Source organism: Dermacentor variabilis, chromosome 4 (genome assembly GCF_050947875.1).
Source record: "Dermacentor variabilis isolate Ectoservices chromosome 4, ASM5094787v1, whole genome shotgun sequence".
Classification (NCBI taxonomy): Eukaryota; Metazoa; Arthropoda; class Arachnida; order Ixodida; family Ixodidae; genus Dermacentor; species Dermacentor variabilis.
The window spans coordinates 99,636,672-99,664,632 of record NC_134571.1 but is presented as its reverse complement, the minus strand read 5'-3'; the positions used below and the strand labels follow the sequence as shown (position 1 = coordinate 99,664,632).

Below are 27,961 nucleotides of genomic sequence, written 5' to 3'. Positions count from 1 at the left end.
CCATGTCTCGTTCTATCTGACGGGTGTGGCGAAGACCTGGTTCGTCAACCATGAGATTGATTTCTCCGATTGCACCGCCTTCAAGCGGCAGCTTCGACAAGTATTTGGAAGCCGGCGGTTCGCTCCGCCCTTGCGAATAAAACTCTTGATACTCGCAAACAACACTCCGGTGAGTCCTACACATCGTACATCGAGGTTGTGCTTGCACTCAGTCACCGTGTCAATGATGCGATGGCTGAGTCGGACAGGGTACGTCATATCTTTTAATGCACTGGGACTGTGGCCTTCAACTCGCTCGCCGTGAGGAACCCGGCTAGCGTCGCTGACATGCCAGCACCTCGACGAGCTCGAGTCCGTACGCTTGCAGCCAGACTGCGGACACCGTCCTACGGAGGACCCTGACCTGCGTGTCATGATTCGGGCGATTATCCGTGAGGAACTTCAATCACTTGGCTTTCCATCACCGTTGGTCCTTCCTCCTCAGCCTTCTGGTGCAGCGTTGCGCGACGTCATCAAGGAGGAGCTTGCGTCCACGACTTGCTCTGCGCATGTTGACCTTCCTGCTTCTCGTCCCCTACCAACATACGCCCTGGTTGCTACCGCGCCTCCAACCAGCGTCCGTTCAACGTTGACTCTACCCACATACGCGCACGTTGGTACTTCGCTCCTCCGGCCAATGTCCCCTCAATACCACTTGAGCCTTCATCGCCCCATCTGACCGCACTATCTCCCAGCGTATCGAGTGGGCCCTACTAACCACCTTGGTGACTATCTCATCCTATATGCCATTACTGTGGTTATTGCGGTCACATATCCCGTTTTTGCCGCAAGCGCCAACAAGATGAGCTTCGCGGGTACGACATGAGTGAACGCGATGCGTATTCTGGTCGGGCCACTTCTCAAAACCGGCGTTACGCATCCCCTCCGCGCCGTTCCACATCTCCGCCCGCAACAACCGAGACACCGAATGGTTACCGCAGCACCAGACGCCGCTCACCTTCGCCCTTCCGCCGCTCCTCGTCACTGCTCCGGCCTGCCACGTTCACCCCTCACCGTCGCCCGGAAAACTAAGTAATGCAGTTTTCTGAGGAAAAACGGAATTTACCGACAGGACTACAATTCCTCCAGCGCGCCCTTGTAATATGATTTCTGTGCTCGTTGAGGGTGTGCAAGTTGAAGCTTTGGTGGACACTGGTGTTACTTTATCTGTTATGCATGCTGATTTGTGTAAGCGTCTCAGGAAAGTTACAACGCCTTACGATGGACCACTGCTGATTGCAGCTCAAGGGGACTTTATGCGCCCTTTCGCGTTTTGTACGGTGCGTGTAATGATCGACGGCATTATCCACCACGTACAATTTGCTGGGCTGTCGCCATGCTCCACCAGCTCATTTTAGGATGGGATTTCCTTGCCTCTGCTTCTGCTGTTATCTGTTGTGGGTAACGTGTCGTACATATTACCGACACCGATTATTCGCTTAGCGAAGAAAAGTGCAAGCAACTTCGTCTGTTCGCTGCAGAAGCTACCGTGCTACCTCCAGGCTGTCAGCAAATTCTGACCATCACGTCCGACGTCATCGACCATGGAGATGCGTTAGTATTACCTTCTGCGCTTTGTTTCACAAAAGGGATAGCCATTGTATCAGGCCTAGTTAGATTTGACAATGAGTCTGCACTTCTCGCCGCAAGGAGCACAACACCCGAGAAAATTCTCCTTCCTAAAGGCACCACCTTGGCTTGCGTTGTTGATTCCGAGCCTCTCTGTGTCGTTCTCCTGAAGGCGGCTCTCCCTGAAATCACTTACGCTGGACATTCTCCCTCTACTTCCGCTGTTGCAGCTGTAATCAGCCCTGACTTCACCCCTTCGCAGACGCAACAGTTATTTAGTTTGTTGAAGACGCATGAAACTTCATTCGACGCCCATTCTTCGACATTGGGTCAGACTTCCGTCACGACGCATCGAATTCAGAAAGACGGCACATCCATCGTCCGTCGCCGGCCGTATCTGGTGCCTCTAGCCGAGCGCAAGATTATTGAGGAAAATGTCGCCGACATGTTGCAACGTGAGATAATCCGCGCCCTTGGTCCTTTCCCATCGTTTTGGTCCGAAAGAAAGATGGCTCCGTGCGATTTCGTGTCGATTACTGAACGCTCAACAAGGTTACGCGCAAGGATGGATGCCCTATGCCTCGCATTGATGATGCCTTCGATTCTATGCAAGGTGCCGAGTACTTCTCCAGCCTGGACCTCTGTTCAGGTTACTGGCAAATTCCGATGCACGATGAGGACAAAGAAAAGACAGCGTTTGCAACCCCAGATGGCCTTTACGAGTTCAACGTCATGCCCTTCGGCCTCTGTAATGCTCCCGCAACTTTTGAGTGCATGATTGACGCTGTTCTCCGCGGCCTGAAGTGGAAAACATGCTTGTGCTATCTGGACGATAGCGTTATTTTTTCATCGACATTTGCCCAGCACCTGCAACGTCTGGACGAGGTTCTCACATGTCTCGCTAACGCTGGTCTTCAGCTCAACACCAAAAAGTGCCGTTTGGAAGCAAGACGATCAAGGTGTTAGGTCAGATTGGTGAGCAAGGATGGTATTGACCTGATCCTGACAAAATTTCGGCTGTGCTTTGCTTTCCTCGAAAAGAAAAGACCAAAAAACTACGCAGTTTCCTTGGCATCGCTCCCTATTTTCGCCGATTTATACGCGACTTCGCCTCTGTAGCTGCTCCTTCACACAATCTACTTCATTCTGGTGCTCCCTTCGTGTGGTCACCGGAATGTGAATTTGCCTTTGACCAGCTGAAGGGCGCCCTCACATATGAACCTGTCCTGTGACATTTTGATGAGACTGCACCCACAATCTTGCACACGGACGCTAGCAGCCATGGAATTGGTGCTGTTCTTCTTTAACGAGACACCTCTTTGCGTGAGAGAATCGTCGCATATGCAAGCCGCGGACTCACACCTGCCGAGAAGAACTATACCATCACCGAGCAAGAATGTCTAGCTGTCGTCTGGTCCGTCCCGAAGTTTCGCTCTTATCTCCACGGCCGGCATTTTACCATCGTTACGGACCATCACGCCTTGTGTTGGCTCTCCCCACTCAAGAACTTGTCAGGACGTCTTGGTCGCTGGATTCTTCGTCTGCAAGAATATGACTTGGAAATCATCTCGCCACTCTTTACCATCTCACTTCGGACTACCATGAACCATTTTCGTCTCAACAACTCGCCGATTCGTACTGTCGACGTATTATAGACCGCCTTCGTGGAGCTTTGCGCCCGCCTGACGCCAGGCTCCGTAGACAGCTAACACAATTCAAGCTACAAAACTCCGTGTTCTACCACCATATCCATAATCCTGACGGACAACGCTGGGTGTTCGTACTGCCTCGCTGCCTTCGTGCTCGTGTCCTTCAGGCCTCTCGTGACGATTTGACTGCTGGTCACCTTGGCATCCAGAAAACTTACGACCGCATAAGAAGTCGCTTCTACTGGCCTGGCCTGTCTACCAGTATGGCGAGATACGTCTCTTCCTGCGCCATTTGTCAGCGTCGAAAGCGGCCAACATCAGGCGTACTGCCGGGCGGAATCATTCGAGGTTGTTGGCATTGATCTCTATGGACCACTTCCCATGACTCCAGCCCGTAGTCGACGGATAGTTACAACCGTCGATCACCTCACGCGCTATGCCGAAACAGCTTGTGTCAGTTCAGCATCTGCTTCCGAAGTTGCTGCCTTCATTCTTCAAGCCATAATCCTGCGTCACGGCGCCCCTCCCGTCCTTCTGAGCGACCACGGAAAGACATTTCTTTCAGAACTGGTAGGCGGAGTGCTCAGAGCCTCTGGCACAACTCACAAGACTACTTCAGGTTACTATCCTCAGACCAACGGCCTGACTGAGCGGTTTCATCGTACGCTCTCTGACATGATAGCTGCCTATATTCAACCAGATCACAGATACTGGGACCCAATTTTGCCATTCGTCCCCTTCGCGTATAACACCACCGTTCAACGCACAACCGGTTACTCGCCGTTCTGCCTTTTTTATGGCCGTTCGCCCAGTTCCTTCCTCGACGTTTCTTTCTTTTCTGCCCCTGTCAGTCCATCTCCATCTTCCTGCGAAGAATGTTTCCCGCCTTGACCATTGTCGCCAGCATTCCCGCTTCAATACCGAAGCCAGACAACAGGATCGCAAGGATCATTATGGCGCATCTCATCGCGTAGTTTTCTACCAGCCCGGAGATGAAGTGCTGCAATGTACACCAGTTCGCACTCCTGGGTTGTGTGAGAAGTTTCAGCCCCAATTTATTGGCCCATACACGGTCCTGGAAATGACTTCTCCCGTTAATTATCGTGTGACCCCTGTTGTTCCCTTAACTGGCCGCCGTTGCCGCTCTACCGAAGTAGCCCACGTTTCTCGTATAAAGCCCTTCACGCGCCGTTCCCCGTACCTCTAGGCTGCGGCCATGATGGCCGCTCTCGCGCGGGGGAATTAGTGTCGGCATTTATAGTGCACTTCTTCATCATCTGTACGTTATCATCATGTGTGTGCTCCTCTTCTTCATCGTGCGGGTAGTCGCATCATCATAGTGGACTGTGCCGAGGGTCTTTTGCCGCGTCTCTCAGGCTCAACAAAGGTCGGCTCTTACTGTGACGTCACAATATAGTCTTTCTATACTCGCAACATCCCCGTAACAAGATGATGAGAAAATGACACAGGTAACTAGAAAATACTGAAAAGGTTAAGAAGATCGGGTTTGGAAGAACCTCTCAGTAGCCCAAAGGAAATAAATTTGACTGTGCACAACATCAAAAGAAGCAAATATTACTTTTGCAAAATTCTAGAAATCACATACCGTAAGCTTCTCTCAAATAAAAGGGTGCCTCTTACCAAGTATGAAGGTATACGGAAGCCATAACATACTCGAAAGTTGGTCTCGAAATGCCGGACCTGGCGTCATCGACGTTCTCGTGATGTCACATGCCACAGAGAAAAATATTTTCCTGACGTCGTGTAGAAACACACACACACACACACACACACACACACACACACACACACACACACACACACACACACACACGCACACGCACACGCACACGCACACACACACACACACACACACACACACACACACACACACACACACACACAAAGATTGAGAGACAACAGGCAGAAGAGAGTGGACGACACAAATGCAATCGGATTGGCCACCGCAAATGGTCACACGAGTCCTCACCTCGGCTTTTCCGTTGGCCAAATATAACTCGTGAGGCGCTGCGATTCCAACAGGAATCACTATACCAGAAAGGGTTATCGTTCACACAAGCGCCCGCATATGTCAGCGTTTTCCGCATTCTGTCTGCATTGAAATGCTGCAGCTGTAACTGGCAGCTGTTCTTGCTACCTGATCCTTGACGTCAACCCGTCGTTGCGGGCGCGATTCATTCGCATGCACTTACAGCAAGGGACACTTCGATCTCGCGTTAACATAAAAAAAGAAAGAATGATTACAAGAAAAAAAAAGGACAAGCAACCATGCGGGAAGTCTTGCTATGTGGGCTAACGTCAGAATGTTGAACAGCCACGAGCTAGCTTTCACGTCAGCTAGTATATGCGCCGCTAAAGCATCGTTAGTTAACAGAAGGGTTAACTACCTGTACTTCTGTGGTTTCTTTTCACTACAACTTCTAAGCCGGAAGTAACGCCTTCTTTGCGCACACCGTGTGCGAAAAGAGAAACACTATATATACATCCAGCAAGATTTGAGGAGTCACCTCACTCCGACTTTACAGGGGTGAGTGGGTAGGTATATATACGTCTGTGTTTTTGCACGCGTAGACGTTGGCGACGTAGGTGGGTTAAAAACTTCTCTTTATAACGATTACGTTTTGTTATTAGTATTATCTTCTACGAAGGGGCAGGGATTCATACGATTCAGTGCTGCTTTTGCTTTTGCTAGATTCTTCACAGCGCCAAGTCTTTTACATAAGTGTTAATCCAACGACCAATAGCACGTCACTGCGTGTAGCTGTAGCAACAAGACGGTTACCGCAAATGTTGAAAAACGCGTAGAAGTGTGAAAGAATTGATGCCGGTGACTGCTTGCATAGCAAGCTCGATCCCTAAAACCAAAGCTCGAGGGGCGACGCCATCTTGAAATTCCCATAGCAGCTTTCCGTGACCACACAGAATGTAGCAGCGCTTGTAACTGAGCTAAGTCTCTAATAGAAAAGAACGACAGAAAGAAATAAAGAAAGACAGAAAGAAAGAAACATAATGAAGACGACAAAGGAGGTGAGAGGTGACAGCTTTTAGAAATTCAAGAGGAGGAGTCACAAGAAGCAATTCCGGCGGCCGTATGGTGATCACAATTCTTGGTGCTGTTGTGCAAAAGAGGAAGAAGGAGCTTCCTGGCATTCTGAATCAAAGGAGAATTTCATTTGGCAGATGATACAGATCTCTGAGCAATGACTATGGGAACTGTGGGAACAGAGCGCAACATATTAGACATCGCACAGACATGCCTTCAGCTTCGAAATTTGTGGGCAATATTAAAAAAATAAAGCATCCTAACTTTATCGAATAATATCCAGTATTTATTTATTTATTTATTTATTTATTTATTTATTTATTTATTTATTTATTTATTATCAATAATTTCGCCGAAGAAAGGGACAAGGAGTGCCGAAAAAAGTAATCGGCCACGCTTGTGCCGTGTTCCCCTCTTTAGAGTCCCCTTAAGGCGATACTTTTGGATAAAGGAGGGACCGGACGACACCAAAAAAGTCGGGAGCAACGATAAAAGAACAAGAATGAAGCATAGGAGGAAGAGAAAGCGATAAACATTGAGCGAAGACGAGACTTCAATCTCGTAGCGATGACGCGCTCTTATCGGCGGTACTTCCCCTCGAGGCGCCCATCTATAGGGGCGCCGGCGAAACGTGAAGCTCCCGGACGACGACTGGGACACAACAAAGAGGGGACAAAGAGACGGAGATTGGTTCAGACGGGCCGGGACGCGGTGTTCCGTGTCGTTAAAACGGTGCACCGTTCGCAGAAGCCACAGCGTGTGCGGCCGCTAATGGGGGATACGTCTCGCGCATTAAGCTCTGTGGTACGACCGCACTTCGAAAATAATCGCGTTCCACAGTAGTTTCCCAAGGTGCGCAGTCGGAAGCAAATTAAATACGGGAACATTGCTTCGCCACTGAGAAACATTTGCGTCCGCACAGGCAGTTAAGCAGACCTCTCTCTGTTGAAGAGGTCTGCTAACTGCTATATAAGAGTTCTCATATATATTACAAATGTAAAGATTGGCTCAACCAATGAGTTGGTTATACTGCAAAGCTATGCACAGTGGTGGAGAAGTATATAGTGTAGAAAGCCGGGCTGGAACGCCAGACAGAAAAACAAAATTGTACGTAGAATCTCCTCAGTGAGCTTATCTGAATGATGTGCAAGCATTTCGTAGTAGCGACGTGGTGTTGAGCCATCGTGCGCTGGCGTGTTTGGTATAATTGCGAGAACGACCGCGAAAGAATCGTGAAACGTAAAAGCGCGGTTTCAACGCCGAACTGTTAAGTGCGACCTGCACGAGACGACGTAAGGGAAGCAAGTAGAAGCAATGTTCACTCGTGTTAAAAAGAGCCCGCAGTGAATGAGGACGTGGGGTGAAATGACGAGGGAGATGTAGGAGACGAAGGAAATGTATGCAGCTTTCCCTGGAACGTCGGTATCGGGCGTCGTCGGCACGGCTTCGTTCCTTTTGTTTATTACGTTCGGCACCGTGTTGGTGTAATTCCCCGCTCTGCGTACCGCCGATCATTTGTTTCGGGCGTAATCTGTATTCGCGCTGATAACTCTGTTATCCTGCGTTTTCGTTCTTCTTCACCAAGCGGATGCGGTCGCCTTGGCGCCATTGCGGTAAATGCGACAGCGCTGCGGCGACACCAACTGCTGCGGAAGGCGGTGCAATGCGAATTGACGAAGCGAGCAAACCACTGCAGGTGGCGGCGCCAGGTGCGCTGATGACGTTCCGATCGGGAGCCACGGTTTCTCCACAGTTCTGGCGCGTGCCTCGTTGTATACACGTCACGTGGTCACAGAGACGTGCTTGTGCCACTGCGCGCGCGATATTCGTCGCGTTCTTCCACAGCTGGCTGGCACAGCTGGACGGACAGCTTTCTCGTCGGGTAATCATAGAAATGCTTACGCATTTAAAACTTCAACGTACGAATAAGATATGAATCATTGCAGTGAGAAGTTCTTTACACGTTCATTTATCGCAGGCCCCACATGTTGCCGCCTCTCACTTCTGTCGCTTCAACGTTTGGGAGCCTTCATGCATACCACGCTCAGGAGCAGGGCGCGCGTGCGTATGAATGCTCCCTGTTCTATAAGTCTCGTGATCACGGTTCTACGATGAGGGCAATAACAGAGTAGAGAATAACATAAGTAACAGAGCGGACTTAAAGCGGAATATCAAAGATGTTTATGGAAGCAGCATCGCTGGCGTCGACATCTTGAGAGGTTGTGTCGAACCAAGGTATGCAACCTAACTCTTATCGAAATGAGTGCATATCCTCTACAGCTAGTCTACTCACAGATTTTCCGGAAAGCAGCAGCGCAATAACCAGGAAGTTATTTTCCGCCTCTTTTTTTTTTCTTTTTATAGAAGAGACTGTAGTTCCGTTGCACTGATGAACGTTTCTAAAACGTTATAGTTGAATGCACCGCCGCATGGCGTCGCCATTAGCGCCGCACTTTCAATCTAAGTTTCGTAGCTGTCTCATTAGCTGTCTACGTAGAGTGCCTTAATAGAACACACGCTTAATCGTCAGTAGATCTAAGTTAACACTAAAGGTCAATTCGATTCACTTCGCCAACCAGTTCGTTGCCATTCAGCAACAGTTCCCTGCTCGTGTCTGGCCGGCCCCTCGACCTTACACGGGTACTTCGCCACCTGTCCCGCAACTACAGGGAATTCTGCGAGTTCTCGTTTTGCGCGCAGCCTGCTCCACACGAAGCGAATAGCGACATGCAGACGACGGCAGCGCCACGGTGCACTCGTGAAAACGAACAGCGAGGCGAATCACCTCCTGAGATAGTTTCAGAAAGTGCAGGCGAATCACAAGGACCTTAACAGGCTCTCTAAACAGCATAGCTCCGAGAGACACAAGTAAGCAGGGTCAAATGAGCCCAAAGTTGAGTTTCATGCTCTCAGATTGGGCCATAATAGCCCAACAATTGGCTGTAACGTACAGTGTTACTCGGGTACGTATAACCCGTTCGCATTTAACGGCAGCTTACTTGCTGGTGCGCGTGCTTGGTTGATTGATGACAGATAGCGATGAGTTAGGCAAAGCGTCACTGCGCGAGCTAGCGTTCCTTCAGTCGCGGTCTTTATGAAATGTATTCCAGTTTACTCCAGTCAATTCGGCCGTTAATTGCGGTACGGCATTATTTGGTTGAATTTTCGAATAGGTTGAGCTACCAAACGGTGGAAAAATGAACAAATTCAAGTATTTTTTAATGCCGAAAGACCGAGTGTTCTGAGGCGCCGGACTCGCCCAGCAGTGTATATTGTGAACCGACTACCGGTGAAACGGTGATTACGTGCAGCTGTACTTGGCGTCTCATCGTGGAGAACACAATTAGCCGCATAGCGAACTAGCCATGGATGTGGTTGATAATTGTGGAGGCTGTTCGACGCGGCGTCACTTTAATTCCGGCTGCGGAGTTCTACTTTAGTCTTCAGATTTGGCCTGTTGCTCTTCCTTTCCCTTTCCTGTTAACTGTGTATATGTGTTCAATAATAATAATAATAATAATAATAATAATAATAATAATAATAATAATAATAATAATAATAATAATAATAATAATAATAATAATAATAATAATAATAATAATAATAATTTTCAAGATCGAGCGAGCCTGAATAATTTATTTCTTGACGTCGATGAGCAACGCCACGTTTAACGAACGAAGAAGCGTGCTGAATATTGGGGCGTGACACAACAGGAAACAAGTGGGAAAGAATGGCTTCATGAGCGGAAGGAGCGTCAGCCACTGAAATAAAATTTAAAAAGAAAATGAATAAAACAACTTCACGCCCAGGAAAAAAGTAGCGCCGGCTGCTGAATTTGCTCTCTGAGTCTGCTTAAGATATTACAGTAAACTCTCAGTTGTACGAACCACGGTTTATCGAATATTTCAGAATAACAAACTCTTTAAAAATCCCCGGCTTCTATGCAAAATCTTTCACTTAAACGAATTTCGGAAGAGTGAATATTTCAGTTTAACGAACTCGCTCAGAGGACCAAGGCTTATTTTCACGATCAGTTGAACGAAGTTTTGCGCCCTGCACTGCAGGCGCGACCGATTCCCGCCCTCATCAAACCGCCGCTCCAGCGGCAATGTAACGTTGCTGGCGCTACAGCGCCCCTAAGGCAAAGCGGCGGCGCGGAGAACGAACGGCAACGAGGTATAGTCTCCGAGATTGCCCGCACAAAATGACCAAGCATGTAATCTCGGAGGACATGAACAAAGTAACATCGCTGGCGCTTACAATTCCGCCAGAGCGAAGCGGCGATCTGTCAAATCACAAACCACGTGGTGTGTGTTTTTTTCTGACTGGCTAGTCGTGGCGTGGTCGTCCCGTCTCTTGCTTTCCAGTCTCGTCGGTTCCGCGTGAGCACACAAGCAACCCACGTGGTGTGTTCTTCATCGGCTCTGTTCAGCCTTCCAGTTTTAAGTAATAACGACAATTGACTTTTTGGACAGTTTTGTTACTTCCTGTGCTTTAAAAGTATAAGTGCAGAAGAAGATTACAGATTTTTTTCTAAGTGAGAAAGGCAGCATTATAACTGTTATGAACCTTGTACTTGTTGATATGTACAAATTCCATTTCACACATTTCTAACACTATGCATGCCATGTCTTTTGCTCCATGAATTGCACTTCAAACTTTTGACTCTGTATGCCATGTCTTATGTTGGTCTAGTGAATATTCAGTTTAGTGAACTTTCAGTTAAGTGAACTATTTCCTTCGGTCCCTTGAAGCTCACTCAAGTGAGAGTTCACTGTAGTAGGCGCTGCGCGCATGAGGGGAAGCCAGTGGTGGTCAAATTAACCGGTCAGCGTTTGAGATAAGCAGGAGACGTTTAGAGTATTGGTGAAAAAAAAAGCAGGGAATAGATTGATATGATCGCATCCGCTACAGGGATAAGTAGCGGTACAAAGTAGATATTGGAATCTAGAGGAAGAGAAGAAAGATGCATAAAAGAAATGCTAGAATGAAAAGCATGTATAGCATATCTGATTAACGCATGCACGCTAGGTGACGATTTGTTACCGCCCCCTTTCAAAGGGGATGGCAATAAATCATCATCATAAATATTAACAGAGGAGGCGTTCTTGCGCGTTCACAATATGCAAGTTTTCCTTCCATAGCAATGCGTGGTTTCCTGCCAGGATTTTCCAGTGCTTTCAAATTAAGCGAAAATACGAATGAACCGAGATTGAATTAACGGGTGTCGACCACACCAGCGTAATTTTGGTGCTGTGTCACCACGCAGATGTAGTTAAATAAAGTACGGTCGAGGGCTGAATGGGTGGTGTTCCATGTGACTGTATGCTCAGGTTGTTAATAACACGGCACGAAATGTTTTTCATCTGTGATGACAGCGTGCGTATTATAGCGCAGAACAGACGCCTCACCGTTAGTGCGCTGTATGAACTTACGCCCCCACCCCCCTTGCTTTGTCAGTTGGTAAAACCTCGCCAACGTCGCCACAGAATACAATCAAACTCATTTATTGGAAATTCGCAAGGCGGAGGTACAATAATAGAAGGAAATGTTGGAATAGACTTGTAAGCAGCACGAATCTACAAAGGTGTACTTTCGCGCAACTTTCACACACACACACACACACACACACACACACACACACACACACACACACACACACACACACACACACACACACACACACACACACACACACACACACACACACACACACACACACACACACACACACGCACACACACACACACACACACGCACGCACACGCACACACACACACACACACACACACACACAAAAAAAAAAAAGGAGCCGACTTTCTCTATTGTACTTATGTAGGAAATCTGTATGCATTTTTAAAAAAAATATTGGTTGCATTTGCAAATCTGGCTTGTGTCCTCATGCTTTCTCCTCGCTCGTCGGCATCTTTTTGCACGAGTAACCTGTTTACTCCGGTCATGTATCAATCATGCAGCTAGGGCCAGCCTAGACAATATGAAAATCCATATAAGTTGTAAATTCGTGGGCGTAGTGTTGTTATAAACTATATATGATTATAACATGACCGTAGGTTATGAACGTGCAAAGATAGTTAGTAAAATGCTGTCAATATATTAAAGGCCACGTCTACAGATAGTCAATGGCACCTTTTAAAATGTATTTTAGGACATTTTAGACAATTTGAAAGCAATGTTAAAAGACATTGTAAGAATACAGATCACGCAGCCTATCCGCAGTATACGAATCTATATGTTAATAACGGCTATACGCCCTGACACCCGCTGCAGCTACGGCAACACTGCACGCTTTTATCCTTGTGAGATCATATATCCGACTTTATATATACGAACTTGACCGCTCCGAATAAGAAATGAGACAGGGATAGAAAAAAAAGATAAATATAACGGGTAGCGGGTAATGGAAGAGAAAGCGAAGCAGCGCGGGGACGAGAACTAAACCAAGGAGTTGGCTGCATACAGTATAAGGGAGACACACTCGGAGAGAGAAGAAGACGGCTCTTTTATGCGTGGTCCACAAACAAATGCGACGCGGCGTATAGCGTGTCCGCGATAAATATCGTCCGCCCGGAGGAGGCATGCATTCGTCAGCGATGCAATCTCGCCGCGATGGTAGCGCGACGGCGGCCGCAAGACGCTGGGCGCGTCGCGCTTATTCTTTTTTTGTTTGTTTGTTTGTTTAAAGAAAATAAAAAACGCCGAAAAATATAGGGAACGCGCGGCCGCGGACAACGGCGCAACTGGCTGTCCGGCGGAAATAGCGGTCGCTCTGGGGTGGGAGTATGGCGGGATGAATTTTGATCTCGAGCCACTTTGTGTGCCGCTCTTCCGAGACAGAAGGGAACCGCGGGAGGAGAAAGAGGAGGGCCGGGCGGAAAGGGAGTAAAGGATGGAAGGGCCGGCAGCGACGGGAGAAAGCTTTTCTTTATTTAATGTGTTTTTTTTTTGCGGTAAAGATTTAAAAAAAAAAAGAGGATGGGCGGCGGTAGTCGAAGAGCGCGAGATTTATGTTGATCGTCATGGAGCGATGAACGAGCGGCCACGCAGAGGGAGGAGGCACGTGCCGAGCTGCAGGCGGCCGTCTATTTTCTCGGGCGCCAATGGAAACCTCCCTTGGCGTTTCGCGGTTGTATCCGTACAGCGGAGGCCATACGGGGATACATCTAGTTGGTTGTCGTGGTTGTTGTTGGATCGTTTATTACGTGCGCGACTCAACAAGCAAGCAAGAAAGAAGGACCACCCACAGGGAGCAGTTCCATCAGGGTGGGGAAAAAAATAGGACGGAGAGTCTTAACACACACTTCGATGGATATATATATAGAACGCATGGCCAGCTGCGCCGGCATGACTGAAGATTGACGAGATTGTTAAGATGGGCCGCTGTTTGTTTTGCTGCCTTCTTTTTTAGTTTAAACATATTTTGCTAAAACGGTCTTTGAGTAGCGCTATTACGCCTCTCCACGGTGATTAAGTTGACGGACGGGAACATTACGGCTAGCACTTAGCTAGACTCGCAAGAGAGAAAAACCCAATGTTGAGCTGCTCAGGGCGCGTATTTTGATTGCGCTTTTAAAGTCGGTCGAGTACTCAAGGCGCGTCCACGTATACAGCTGTGATTATGCATGAGACCGCTCGTCTAGCGTTCACCCTGCAATCATCATCATCGTCATCGTCGTCATCGTCTTCAGCCTATTCATGTCCACTGCAGGACGAAGGCCTCTCCTTGCGATCTCCAATTACTCCTGTCCTGCGCCAACGGATGCCAACTTGCACCCGCAAATTTTCACCAAAAGTGCGGCGAAATACTCCAGCGCACAACCTTTCCTTTCTTTCACTTTCTGCAATAAACCGACGCTATATGCGTTGCTGGACAAATAAAATACTACGATCGATCAGCCTGTTGATAGTCAAACGGCTCACAATGTTCCGGAGGTCACATTATCAGTTTACCGGGTTTATTTCGTTGCCGACTGTGTACCACATTTGCAAACAGCTACTCGCACCTTGCACGAGACAACGAGAAGCGGGACGTATTCGTTCGTGTCTGACACATGGGCATACCTATACACGGAGTCGATCGCGTTCCGGGTGCCCGGTCGGAAACTGGATATCGCATAACGGTGTTGGAGGTAGGTATAGGTAGGATTAAATGGAGTCTAACTGGGGAGTTAAGAGACAGTACGCCTCCGGCCACTCCATTTTAATTTTTCTGGGAAAATTAACTTGCTTTCAAAAGCGAATAAAAGAAAAAGAAAGAAAAGCAAGAGAAATAATAAGAATGACACCATAGCACACGCATACACAAACACACAAAATATGAAAAGAAAAAAAATGATGCAGCAACAACAACGAACCAAAGTCATTGCATAAAATCGTCCCTGTAGTATTTCGAGCTCACGTCCATATACTTATTAAATGAGTCTTACACTGCACCGAAATCTGTACTTTCGAGGCCAGTTATTGACCACTGTCCAAATATCGTCCCAACCGGCAGTAAATGATTGGCCAGAGCTCGAAGTTAGAAGCGTGGCTGTTGCCCTTGTTGAGCGCATAGGGAGCAGACTAGCAACAGGTGCGCTATGTCCTCGCCCGCCACTCCTCGCTTACACGAAGTGGGCTTTGCACGGTGTATATTAAAGGGGACGTGCTTTGCGTGAGTCAGGGAGAGGTGGAAGTGTTGAAACAAGGTATCCGCGCTTCGCGGTTATTTTCACCGTGATGGCGACTGTAGCGCTGGGAACTAAGTGTAGTACACAGCGCTATAAGTATATGCTGACGCAGTTCTGTTGGAGAAGCATTCTCACGGAGAGCAATGTTTGCCGACACTGTAAGGGGTAGGATTTAGAGTCCCAACCCTTTAATTTTTTGGGCAATAAGGTATACGCCGCGTAGTGGACAATCCCAGCTTGAAATTAGTAAAATAGGCTTCTTTAAACTTGTCAAAAGAATCTTTGCTCGATCATTTATTCATTCCGCCCCCATGCGGACGCGTCCGCAGACCAACCGGAAATCAGGTTCGCGAATTCTCGCAGAACGGCAGAACGGCATGGGCAAGTCAAGCTTTCTTGATTTCACTGACACGCCTCGAATTTCGCAAACTTTTTTCGGCCTCTCGTCTTGATCTTCGGAAACCTCACGGAAGTGTACCAGCTATTATTACATTATACATTATAGAAAATAACCACCACACAGTGCTCCGCATTTGCAATAGTCACGGAGGGCAAGTGCTCCCGTGTACTTCAACCAGCACGGCTCGGACGACGTTCGCAACTCATCCGCCCTGTAGTCCAAACTGCCAACCACTTGGCACGTACTTTGAGACGAAGTTTTTTTCAGCGGGGGCTTGGCCTACTGCTTCGGCGAGCCTATATTACGGCGCCCGATTGACCATGCCGTATATGGCGGTCGATATTGGTTTTCCCTCGAAAGAAGGATACTCCGCGCTATACCAATATCGCCCCGGGTAACAGTGCATGCTGGCGCCGCTCTGTATAAAATAGACATGCCTTTTATACATCTGGGCAACGCCCACGCTGAACACACCAGCCCGGATCGCGTTTCCACGCTATTTTCCGCGTGTTGCATCGGAGGCGCGATCGACGATAGGCCCCGCGTTGGTGTTGCGGAAGCGCGCTCGCACTGCGGAAACATGCACGGGGAGTGCTGCGCAGTCGGTCCATTGTTCTTCGTGTCCCGCTACAGACTTGGCGCTTGCCTGAGCGGCGGGCGGTAATAGACTACGGCCGCATCTTCGACGCAGAGGGGCGCCACTCCTTACGCACACACACACACACACGCGAATGCGCGCGTGCCGGTCCATTTGGCTCCCTCGCGGTTCAGTGAGGGGGCGCCACGCTGGCACACCGCTGCGTGGCCGACAAGGGGCCCGCCTCGTTCACTCGTCCGCTCCTTCTCCTTCGTTGCCCTTCCGAGCGGTGCTTCTGGAGCGCTATTCGTCACGGCAACGGAAAACAAGGCGTGACAGCTGTATGGGAAGCATCCATCGGCCGCCCGATGGCGCCCGTTCTTCCCAAACTCGGTTGTTCTTCCGACCTGTATACGTTGACGAAGGACTCGTGGCTCCCCCCTCCCCTCCCCCTCCCCCCCCCCCGTCCTTGCAACGAGATTTTTTTTGTTCGTTATTCGCACCGCTCTCTTGTCCGAGTGTGAGTGTGAGACGATTGCATGTATACACGTCTGTGCTTTGTATTCTACCCTTTGGCTACCTGTAGCGCTTAAACAGGGGCTCTTTAGTGTCACACAATGGCCTGGAATGTGAGAGGGAAAAAATGCATTCACGAAAAAAATAAAAAAAACATACCTCTACTGTCACCTATCAGTATTTCTTTGATTTGGGCGAGTTAGTTCATGGCTATTCAAAAGGCGTAGCGAGATTGGGACGCAGACAAAGAAACACAAACCACAAAACACAAGCGCTGACTAACAAATGGTTTCATTTGCACCGAAACCGTGCTATTTATGCGCAAAAAGGGTTGCCATGTAAAAAGGCTTGCCATGTATGGCAAGGCTTTTTGCATCGCAAGCCTTTTATTTCATTTTCAAAAATCTGCCTCGTGGGACAGAACGTAGTTTTGTTTAGTACATCTTTGCACATACGCCACCCAGTTGCGTATCAAAGGTGCGCACGCGTTAAAACCTAACCGGAACGTTCGGTATGATTTGCGCACGCACGTATGTCTTGCTAAAGTGCTGGCTGCGCTCTCTCTTGTAGAGCGCTCTCGCGAGATCGTGTTGCCGGCGAGAGTATCAGAGTGTTTACTGAAAAGGCATTAGGGTCCGTAGTTTTGTCCAGCTTCTGCAACGCTGCACGATGTGAGCCTGAGGAAGGCGCTGAATCCAGACCAAAATTTCCCTTGAGTTGTCACATCGCGATGCACAAAGAACGCGCAACCAAACACGGTTTGACGAAAATCTTACTTGCTTTACGCAGCACCCTTAAACAATTTAAAGAAAGGGAAAAAATATCTGAGGAGAAGTGTCCTGTGCAATTATTGCTAGAGCCGACGTACCCCTACACGTAAAAGAAAATTGCGAAGCTTTAAAGAGAATTAATCGAGTCATTGCTTACGAAATATTCTTGTACAGCTTTAATATCTATATAGCCGCTGTTAACAGGGTTGCGACCGGTGTCCGAGTAGTTTCTCTACAGATAAGCACCCCGCACCTTGTCGTTGTCAGCCCGTCATTAGGGCCTCGATGCAGCACGTGAAGCGGCTGATCGTGAAACGCGAACGCCACGCTCAATGATGATCCTTTCCGGCTGGGGTGTCTGTGAAAGTGCACTGCTCTTTCTCTACAAAAAAAAAAAAAGAAAGCAAGTCCGCCAATGATGGAGCTCGACTTACGCCGACGCAGCCCAACGCAATCTGTCTGGGAAGGATTATTGCGTAAAAAGTAAAACGCGCGTGCACGACGGTGCACTGCAAGATTGTCTCAATGCGCTAATTTAACCAATTCACGGGTCGTTGTCGGCCTACAGTTTTGTATTTGCTGGCTCCTACGACATCAGTCACGACTTGACGGTGTTCTAAGTAGAACTCCGTTAGCTCACCACTCATGCCATGCGTTTATAGTTTCGACACTTTAGGTGGAGTGGCGTTTAGGACTTGCCACCATAATGTGCGCATGCGCACAGTCGTGCATGCGTGCGTTTTTTTAAATCAATTTGCAATGACAAACAAGCAAAACAAGCAAACAAACAAGCAAAGAAGCAAACAAAATAAATGCCTCCCTGACTTAGCCTAACCAGGACGGAAGCGCGTAGCCTTTTGGTGTATCGTGCACACATGACTTCCTTCAATCGACGTACTGCTGGCGAAACCTCCACGGGAGCTTTTTACAACTACGTGGTCATGACGACACCCCGAACGGCAAATAAACGCGCGGTGGTCTCTGCTTCACGTCGCCGAGGACGTGTTATTTTCTTGGGCACAGCGATGGTGCCAAGAGCGAGATGTTCCAGCCCTGAGTCCCGTCTTCCGGTGTTTACTCTATACCGCGTGCATAGAGAAGCCAGGGAGAGCGTTTTCAAACTCTTTTCCTCGAAAACCGCGTACGCCGACACATTTATGGGGGTCCGCGTTGAGAACGTTTGTAGACGCGAAAATATTTTAAGCGCCCTTGTCCGCATTTACGTGGCTTACTTTGCTTATAAGCTCGTAACCAATCGTATTCTTATATAAGCAGGCAGAACTGAGCTGATGGCTGGTTGCGAAGTCTAGTTTTTTTATGGGCCCTATACTAAGAGGAGCTGGCTAGCCCAGTCTTGACCATACCTTGAGCATGGGATGGTTGAGGGATGCGAGCAATCGTCTGCTGCTTCCGGGTCCTCACGGAGGCAAATAACACATGCGTTACTTGTGGACGTGGCATTGTATACGAAAGGCTTCGCCCCTAAAACGCGCCTTGTGGCTCGACGCTGTTTTTGGTAGACCAGTATATTAACAGGCTTGACGGCGCTGCAATGCGTCGCTGCTCCGCATACGTCGTCATGTTGCATCCCGTAATGAACCAACACAGAATAAACAAAGTATAGTTGCTTGCGTAAGCTGCAAGTGCACTTTAAAAGGGCACTCGCGATTAACAAAGAAGGGAAGCGAAATAAAAATATCCCGATGACGGTTTTCTTAGCCGTTCCAACCCCTTCTGTGGTCGCTGTAGCCTATTCACATATGGTAAGTTTTCAGAACTGTGGTGGCGGTGGTAGTGGCTGATGGCGGCCGGCAACTGCTCCACCTGAGCGTATATTGCAGTGTCATTGGGGTATTTACCACCTGTCAAGCAAATCAGTGTCTCTAAGGACTGTAAGAATACGTGGAGCTGCTCTCTTCGCAGACGAGCTACCGCGATTAAAGGGATGCTCCGCTTGAGAACCTACGCAAGAAAAACCTTCCGCATGCACTCCTGCAGCGCCTTGTGTTTTCAGGACTCCCGCTTTTCATTTGGCAATGCCCGAACACTTTCAAAAAACAGTTTTACCGATCGCCTTCAAGACGTTCGACGAAATACCAGTGGCACGGTTGGTTTGAAAAAAGCCGTAAAGCTCAATACTCCGCTTTCCGCTCATTGACGTGGCAGCTTTCGTGCTGCTATGCTGCTGAACGGGGCGCACAAATGCGCATTTGACGCAGCTGAAGCTCAAGTTTGCAGTCAAGCCAAGCCTTCCGCCGCACACGGCGCTTATTTTATGAGCAACGTTTCGTCGCAAAGTTCTCACATTCATCGAAGGTGACTACTACGTTTCTCAGACCTCAACAACGAGATTGTTTCTGATATTTTTTTGAGAACCACGCGTCTTGGCGAAACCTTATGAACAGTTCGAGTGCGTCTGCACCTGTGTGGGTGTACGTGGCGTTTGTGGGTTTGCACGATCACTGCGTATATTGTATCATTCATCCAACTCCTGAAGTATAGCAGGTCGGGCAGTAACCCAGACAACCTTTTCTAGCTTTCTATTAAAACAGCACCTATCTTTCATTTATATATATATCTCTCCCTCTCTCTTTCGTTATTGAGTGCACCGAGTGACATATGCCTACGGAAGACCACCCTCATAAATGAACAAGCTTATCAACAGAGCACTCATGACTGCAGAAAGGAATAGGTTGGTCATCGCGTACCTCAAATGCCATCGTGTGCTTGTCAATTTGCTTTCTCGCAGCTTCTTCTTGGAGGAAATATTCACTCCACTGAAGGTAAGTGCATCGAAAAGAGACCGCCGGCGCCGAGAAATAACACTCAAGAGATCGTACAAGGCGAAGCATGGCGCGAAAACAGAAAAAAGCGTTTTCCTCCTATAGTGTAAGAAAGATAAGGTTGCTATAAAGCCGGATGCCCACTTGTCGACTTGAGCACTCTGCCGCGAAAGGACATAACAAAACACGAAAGAAAGAAAGAAAGAAAGAAAGAAAGAAAGAAAGGAGGAAAGAAAGGAGGAAAGAAAGAAAGGAGGAAGTCTCCATAGTGGTCAAATCGCACGCATCGCCCGGGAAGTTGGCATTTGAGAAACGGCGTATGCCCTTATCAGCGTGGAGTGTGCGGCGCTGTGTATGCGGGTACACCCAGGTCAACACGCGTTGCAAGCGAAATAGAAGGATCTTGCGGGACGTACGCAGAGAAATACGGCCGGCGTGTCCGCTGCATTGCTAGCAGACTACACTCCTAAAACGTCTCTTTATGCAGGGTGCACATAAAGCAATTGTTAACAATCTCTTCACCGCGGTGTTTAGGTAACGACCACATTAATCCGTTAGCTCTACTTCCTGTCAACGTCTTCGCTTTTCGTCAGTTCCTTTTCCTTCTTTACTTGAGGTGAGGCTAGGCTATCAGATTAGTATAGCATTGCTATAGGCGAGACCAGATGTACTCGGCGTAAAGGTGCTTAATCTCCCCCAAAGCGGAATAATGCTAGCTCGACAAAAATGCCAAGTAAAAAACAAAAATGAAAAAAAAAACGTTCGTTCTGCATCTGTTCTATAAATGTATGTTTTGCAATACACTAGTCACACGAGTCACAGTTTCTCTTTGTTGTTCTTTTTCTTTATATATATATATGACTGCTCGGAATTTTTGCAATTTTCATTTTATCTAGTGAACTCATTTCATCATATGATGCCATTATTTAAGCATGCATCAATTCATCATTTCTGAAGAAGTCGGAAACATAATACTTGCGTAAATATCTCATTTCACTGCAATCAATCAATCAATCAATCAATCAATCAATCAATCAATCAATCAATCAATCAATCAATCAATCAATCAATCAATCAATCAATCAATCAATCAATCAATCAATCAATCAATCAATCACGTGTGTGGTGTCCATCTACGCCCTACTCTTTAAAATTAAATTTATATTATGGGGCTTTACGTGCCGAAACCATGATCTCATTGGGGCGCACCGTAGTGGGGGACTCCGGAGTAATCTGGGCCACCTGGGGTTCTTTAGCTTGCACCTAAATCTAAGTACACGGGTATTTACGCATTACGACCCCATCGAAATGCGGCCGCCGTGGCCGGGATTCGATACCGCGGCCTCGTGCTTAGCAGTCCAGCACCATAGCCACTAAGCAACCACTGCGGGTAGACACATATTTGCTAGACGGAGTAGAGTTGGGTATTCCACTGCGATGACGTTGAAGAAATGGGACATCTAATCTAAATAAGTAAATAAATTGCCTAGACTTCTCCAGTTGCCCCAAGTATTCTTCGTAACAGCAGCTTCAAGCGCAAATAATGAAAGCAGCTTCAGTGCAGCTAGTTGCGTATGTCTAGAGCAGAAAACATGCTGAAAGCAGAGTCGTTGGACAACATTTTGCTTCTGTAAAAAAGGAGAAAGAAACAGATATATATATATATATATATATATATATATATATATATATATATATATATATATATATATATATATGCTTAGACTTCTCGCGGTACTGAATAATCTCCTGTGGACATTTTATTAAAGTGCCTGAGGACATTTCCGTGCAAGAGCAAATATGGATCACATCTTATCACATCTTAAATGATGTATTATTATTATTATTATTATTATTATTATTATTATTATTATTATTATTATTATTATTATTATTATTATTATTATTACGCACCCATTTGTGTTCGCTAACAATGAAATAGTTCTCAATGCCCAGAAAACACAACTTGTTTTCGCTCTCCACTCAATATAGCTTTAGTTAACATGCCTTTCTACTTGCATGAGTCGAACTGTGTTTCTTGTATATGTGCGTCTATTCCATACGTGTATTGTGTGAAATGTCTTGGAATATCTTTCGGTAGTAACTTATCTTGGCAACATCACTTATCACTAGTTTGTTCTAAACTGAGGTGGGCCACTTGGCTGTTGTTTATTATCAAAAGTTTGTCACCGTTGTATGAAAGAAAAAAAATATTGTATATCCACTGGGTTACAGTGTGTTGAGATACGACATTACAGTCTTCGACTTCTGTTCGGATCGTTGGAGATGCAAGGTAGACAGGATTATAAAAAAATGTTCATAAGAATGTTGCCTACAATTCCCCAATAGTAACAGTTGCAAATATGGTCTATCGAATTTTCAATCTTTGATTATCGTAACAGTTGTCGTCAAACGTTTTTGGCATGCCGCATTGAAACAAAAGAAATGCCACCACAAGGGAACTTAGAAAACACATTCCTTACGTAGTTCCTCGTTAAGCCACAAGGTATGGTGCGGCCAGACGCTGTTCATATGTGCCAGAGAGAGAGAGAGAGAAAGAAAGAAAGAAAGAGAGAGAGAGAGAGAGAGAGAGAGAGAGAGAGAGAGAGAGAGAGAGAGAGAGAGAGAGAGAGAGAGAGAGGCAAAGGAAAGACAGGAAGGTTAACCCGAGATTATCTCCGGTTGGCTACCCTGTACTGGGGAGGGGCAAGGGGATGCAATAGGTGAGAGAGAGAAGGATAAAAAGAAGGAAAAGAAAAACCTAAGCACACACACGCACGTACACACGAACTGTTTCTGTGGGCACTGTCATGCAGCCCGCAAAGGCGTTCCTAGTGTTACGCAGTGTCACCGCACAGTCCTACGTCCCACAGTTGTACACGTATGTGCCAGACATCTTCAACAAATTACCAGATGAAATCATTAACGCGTCTTCGAAAAGCACGCTGAAAGAATTAGTAAATGAGCTATGGTGAAATCAGCATCCAGAACATTCATGCAGCGTAAGATTTACTTCTTCAATTTCCTTTTTTTTTTAAGTAGACTAATCAAATGTTATCTCGTTCTTTTCCATCTTTTGTCATTAATTTCTTTCTTTGTCCTACATGTCTCATCAATTTATGTATTTTTCCTTTATCCTACAAACCAACTAAGGCCTCGACCGGCCTTTTCGTGCTGTTTTGCGTATTTGCTGGCAGTAATTATTATTATTATTATTATTATTATTATTATTATTATTATTATTTGAAAACGTATACTTAGAACAGTGAAATAATTAACTACCGCAGTAGAAAATAAGTTTTGAATTATACGTTCACAAACCGTTTTGCATGCTAGGGTATACTTCAACTCGCTACCAATTTTCATTTAATTTCTGCATTCTCTGTTCACGCGAGTTGAATAACGTGCCATAGCTTCGCATACAATTAGTCCAACATACTTGGAGTCAGACTTTGAAGCATTCTTAGAGAAATGCTTCAAGCTAATGTGGGTGCTGCAATACATTGCAGCATTGGCGAAGTGTACGTGCAAAATAAAACGGAACGAGAACAAAACCGAAAAAAAAAACTTTAATCTCTCAGTGAATTTTTTAATGGAGTTTTTACACGCCAAATGGAGTGGCCCTCGTATTCATTGATTTGTATTTGTTCTTTCTAGCACCACGTGGGTGGCGCTGGGAATTAGCATGAACGAAGAAGTCTAACATCTTCACACCATGAAGGCAAAAAAAAAACATAAAACAAATAGCTGTGTTGTCAACGCTGTGCAAGCACGGTGCTTAACAGCCCATGTATTTAAAAAAAAATCGGTCATATTACTAAACACGGATACTGAACTTGCTAGCCGAAAAAAATTGGCAATGACACGAAGTTGAATAAAGCACCAAAAATTTCTTATTCCCAAGGGATAATATTGTCGTACGTGAGCGTTACCCTTGCGTGTCACCATTTTGTTTACAAAAAGTTAGAAGCGCTTCCAGCGGCAGTGTATTACGGAATTTAGAAAGTCAGCATACCAGAGTTTAGGTTTACATTCCCCGCCATATTTATTTCCTTGAGTTCTAGCACTTAACGTTCCAATGGCTCTTCGAGATTCAAGAGATATGAAATGGCTGGCTGTGTGCCTTGGCTATGTATTGCCGTACAACTATTTAGCATATGTAATACGGCCTTTCATGTCCCACCGTAACACACGAGCGTGATGAACCGAGGATGCATTTTCTTCTTTCTCTTTTAAATGCCCATTGGTCAGCTATAATTCCAGTTAAAAACCTGGCAGAGTATAATCTATCTGAAAGCAAACTCTGCGCGCCTGGCATCTTTACAATAACCTAGGACTAGATAACGCTTTGCTTAGGCTCAAGGGCCGGATCTAGTCGGGTTCGGGTCAGGTTTGAAAACGGCGTGGCGGGCTCGGGCGAGGCAGCGCATGGAACTTTCGGATTCGGGCTGGGCTCGGGCCAGAATGCTATTATTATATTATTATAGTATATTTCCCTCCAATTGCACGTATAGCCGTGCTCCTCTACATCATGCTTTATCGCATTCCTCGAAGCACGGGATCCCAAAGTTCTCTGTTGGCCCACGGGGCGATTTCGTAAGGGGCATTTACATAGCCGACTTTCGCTCGAGAAGCCGGCCGGAATATGGGAGCAACGCAATATCTGGGGCTTGTAACAGTATGGAGGCATACGCAACATCGAGCCCCAGAAGCGAGTCTGCAGGCCGACTATAGTATGCCCGCACTCGTACAAGCTAGGCACAGCGTAATATCAAGAAAAGTTACGGCGTTTCCAGGTAACAATGCTGATATTTTCTTTTATTTATGCCTAACATGTACTCTCTTGTCTGCTATGCAGGCAGGCATAGAACGCCCGTAGCTGTGGAAAGGGCTGGAAGAGGAAAATTCCTAGAACGTTGCTTCGGTCGTGCACTTCTTATTATATTTTCGGAAGAACGTGTACAGCTGCTACCACTGTAAAACGTTCTGGGCAGAACCTTTCTTTTTCTTTCTGATAAAAAATAGCGATCATCGGCGGCGGAGAAGAATGCCATAAGGTCACGATAAGTATATCGCCAGCCGACTCTAACGCGTAATGCATTAGTATTAGATAACTTATGCTAGTTGCATTTGTCTGAGGCTCAGAACGTCAACACCTTCTTGTTAAGCACCTCTGGTGCTTTGCACAGCATGGAAGCAGCTGTGTCAAAGTGGCGCTATAGCGTGACACGATATCCTCTTTGGGATGCTGTCAGTACCCTGATCGTCCGACTACATTTCTTAGCAATGTCGTTTCCTTAATTTTAACTTTTGTGTATATCTCCAAATTACGCGGCCCTTAATTTCTTCCTAACCAAACACCAGACGATTGCCATGTGTCACGGCGGACAGGCGATAGACGCCTCTGCTTCTCGTCGTATTACTATTCGAAAGCCTTATTTTCTTTCTCTCTCTTCCTAAGTTGACCTCCCCTGGAAACGCCACTCTTTTTAGCACTCAGGTCACGAACACGGGAACAAATTTATGAGTGACTCGACGGCCCTCGCGGAATACGGCGCCCGTCCCCGCTCCGCGTACACTCAGCAAACTCACAGGGCTTCAGAAATGACACGCTGTAAATGCTCTCCGTACATGCTCGCATGTAACAGCAAGATGTGGCAGCATGCGGCGTCAACCATGATTATATAGCTGTCCGGCAATGGAATCTTGCATTCGCGCTCTCTCTGCTCACCGCCGGCCACGCACGAATCGGGGAGCGAAGTTAGGTGTTTCGGCGATCCCAATTTAGGCACTCTATAGAATCCGCCGTAACCGCAGTCACGGCCCCGTTAATGCTCGTCGACATTAGGCCACGATACCACGCGTTTTAAAGGGAACCCTTCAAAAGTGGTGCAAGTGTGTGTTTCCTAAGTTGGTGTGCTGAAGGAGGTGCTATACATACTGGAGGAGACTACAGGGCTACTTTTCTTCCCTGGCGCGTTGTTCTTTTTCTTGGCGCGCGCACGCGATCTTGGCGAATTGGATTCACGCTTCGAAACGCCCCGTGAACGCTATAACAATCTGCTCACGAAATTTTCAGGCGTAGCATCTCGTTTAACGTCACGAAACCGATTAGGTCGTCACATCGTGTACGTTGGACCACGGGAAATTTTATGTTTTTCAGAAGCCGTGGTGGGCACATAGAAACGGACCCTGCAGAGTGTTAAGGTGAGTGGGACCGATTTCGAGGAATAATTTACAGCAGTACTTTAGTTGACTGGTCGATAAAGCCTGAAAAAGCTTGTCGAAACTCTAGACAAGGCACTAAGGTACGTTCAGCATACATCCAAGGAAATAAGAAGTACTCCTGCCTGTCTTAGCATGTCGAGAATCGAATGTGTGCGTTCCTTTCCACTGTATAACTGAGGGACACGCGCTACGGAGCTGCTGTAACCAGTTTCATTAGTTCAACCTGCGCGAGGACGAATTAAAAAAAAAAACACGATCAGATTTTCGTTAAATGACAGCAAACTTCAAGAGAATATTGCTCCAGAACTTTTCTATTGAAAGATCGCTTAAACATTGAAGTGAAGCGCTTTAGTGAGCCACAATAAAGCACGCAAAAAAACAGAACGCACGACACGTTGCGTTTCGCCACGTGTGTCTCGATCCTTTCCGTGAGTTTTTTGTGGCTAAGTAGCGCGTTTGATTTCAACATGTACTGCCACCAACTCTAGCTCCAATCTTAGTCCTTCTTTAAACCTTGGATATTTTTTTTTATTCGGCGAAGTAATCCTCCACGCTGAAAATGCGTCTCTTGTATATGTAGATCGTGGCACAGCACCTTCAAAAGCAAGCTTCTCTGGTGATACTTGCCAAAGGAAACTCCAACAATCCCACGTGACTTTCACGGAAATTGTGTGGCATTTACAAGAAACCCGTGCCAATTTCACGCAGATAAGGCGGGAAAACATACATTAACACGTTGAGTTATTGGACAGCAAAAAGAAGCGTTTCAGCAGGGTACACCATGTCACGACTGCTCCCTCGTGGCGCGTTTGTTCGAAACGAGTTTCATCCTGAAAAGATTAAAGAGAAGGAGGAAGATATCGAAGGTATGATGCGGAGATGTTCCGCCTATTGCCTTTGAAACGCCACAGACCGAGGAATAAGGTGCGCGTTACGGAAAAGTTCCGCCTGCCGTCTCTGAATGGCTTGCATCGCAATTTGGCCCCAGTGCAAGTGCAATACGTTTGTAGTGCCATCACGCGCGAGACTAACATGTTGCGGTTATCAGATATTCCCTTTCTTTCGCAACCATCACTGCCCCACTTATCGAAAGAAACATCCCGCTTGCCATATCTTGGTCACGTTTCCTGAAGGCCAAGTAGGAAGGTCGAGAAAACACATTTTCTTTTCTTTCTCTCCGGCGCTCAAAGTGGCTAAGCTATATCCTGTTCTGACGCTAAATACGATACAAGCGTTTTTGTCTATTTCTGCTTCCCTCCCGTGATGTTTCCTGTCTGCACAAGAAGGATGCATGCACGCGAATGATCCTCGAGGTATGATATTTCGTCCGTGGGCCTACCTTGTTCAAACGAAGATCCGCGGCCAACCTGGACGCTGCGTGACACCGCGATGCACTTTTCACAAAATATAAAATACTGACGAAATATAAAACGCAGTCCTTGGTGAAATCGGCAGCTCGCACCACGCGCCAGCAAGTGAAACTACGGTGACTCGCAGTTTTCGACGGCGAGGTCTCAATCGCGCTTTCTCTGCAGGGAGGAGATTGGCACAGAGAGAACCAAACGCACTATGCACCGACAGCGTACCGCTTCCCGAAGTACGCGTTTGCCTTCTCGCAGGTTCACCGGCGCAAGTAGTGCCTCAGACGTCCCGTTTGTCGAACGAGTGAAGGAAGGATC

The 27,961-nt window shown here is 47.0% G+C and overlaps 1 protein-coding gene across 2 annotated transcripts in view; it reads left to right on the top strand.

Annotated features, from left to right (window-relative positions):
- LOC142579572 (uncharacterized) overlaps positions 1-27,961 on the top strand; it is a 146,274-nt gene that overhangs the window by 51,081 nt on the left and 67,232 nt on the right. Inside the window, exon 6 of one of the 2 annotated variants that reach the window (XR_012827418.1) lies at positions 23,712-24,059. The exons of the other annotated variant lie outside the window; for it this stretch is intronic. The gene's annotated coding sequence lies outside the window, so the exon portion shown is untranslated. Of the gene's footprint in view, positions 1-23,711; positions 24,060-27,961 lie in introns of those variants that run through there. 2 annotated transcript variants of the gene reach the window in all.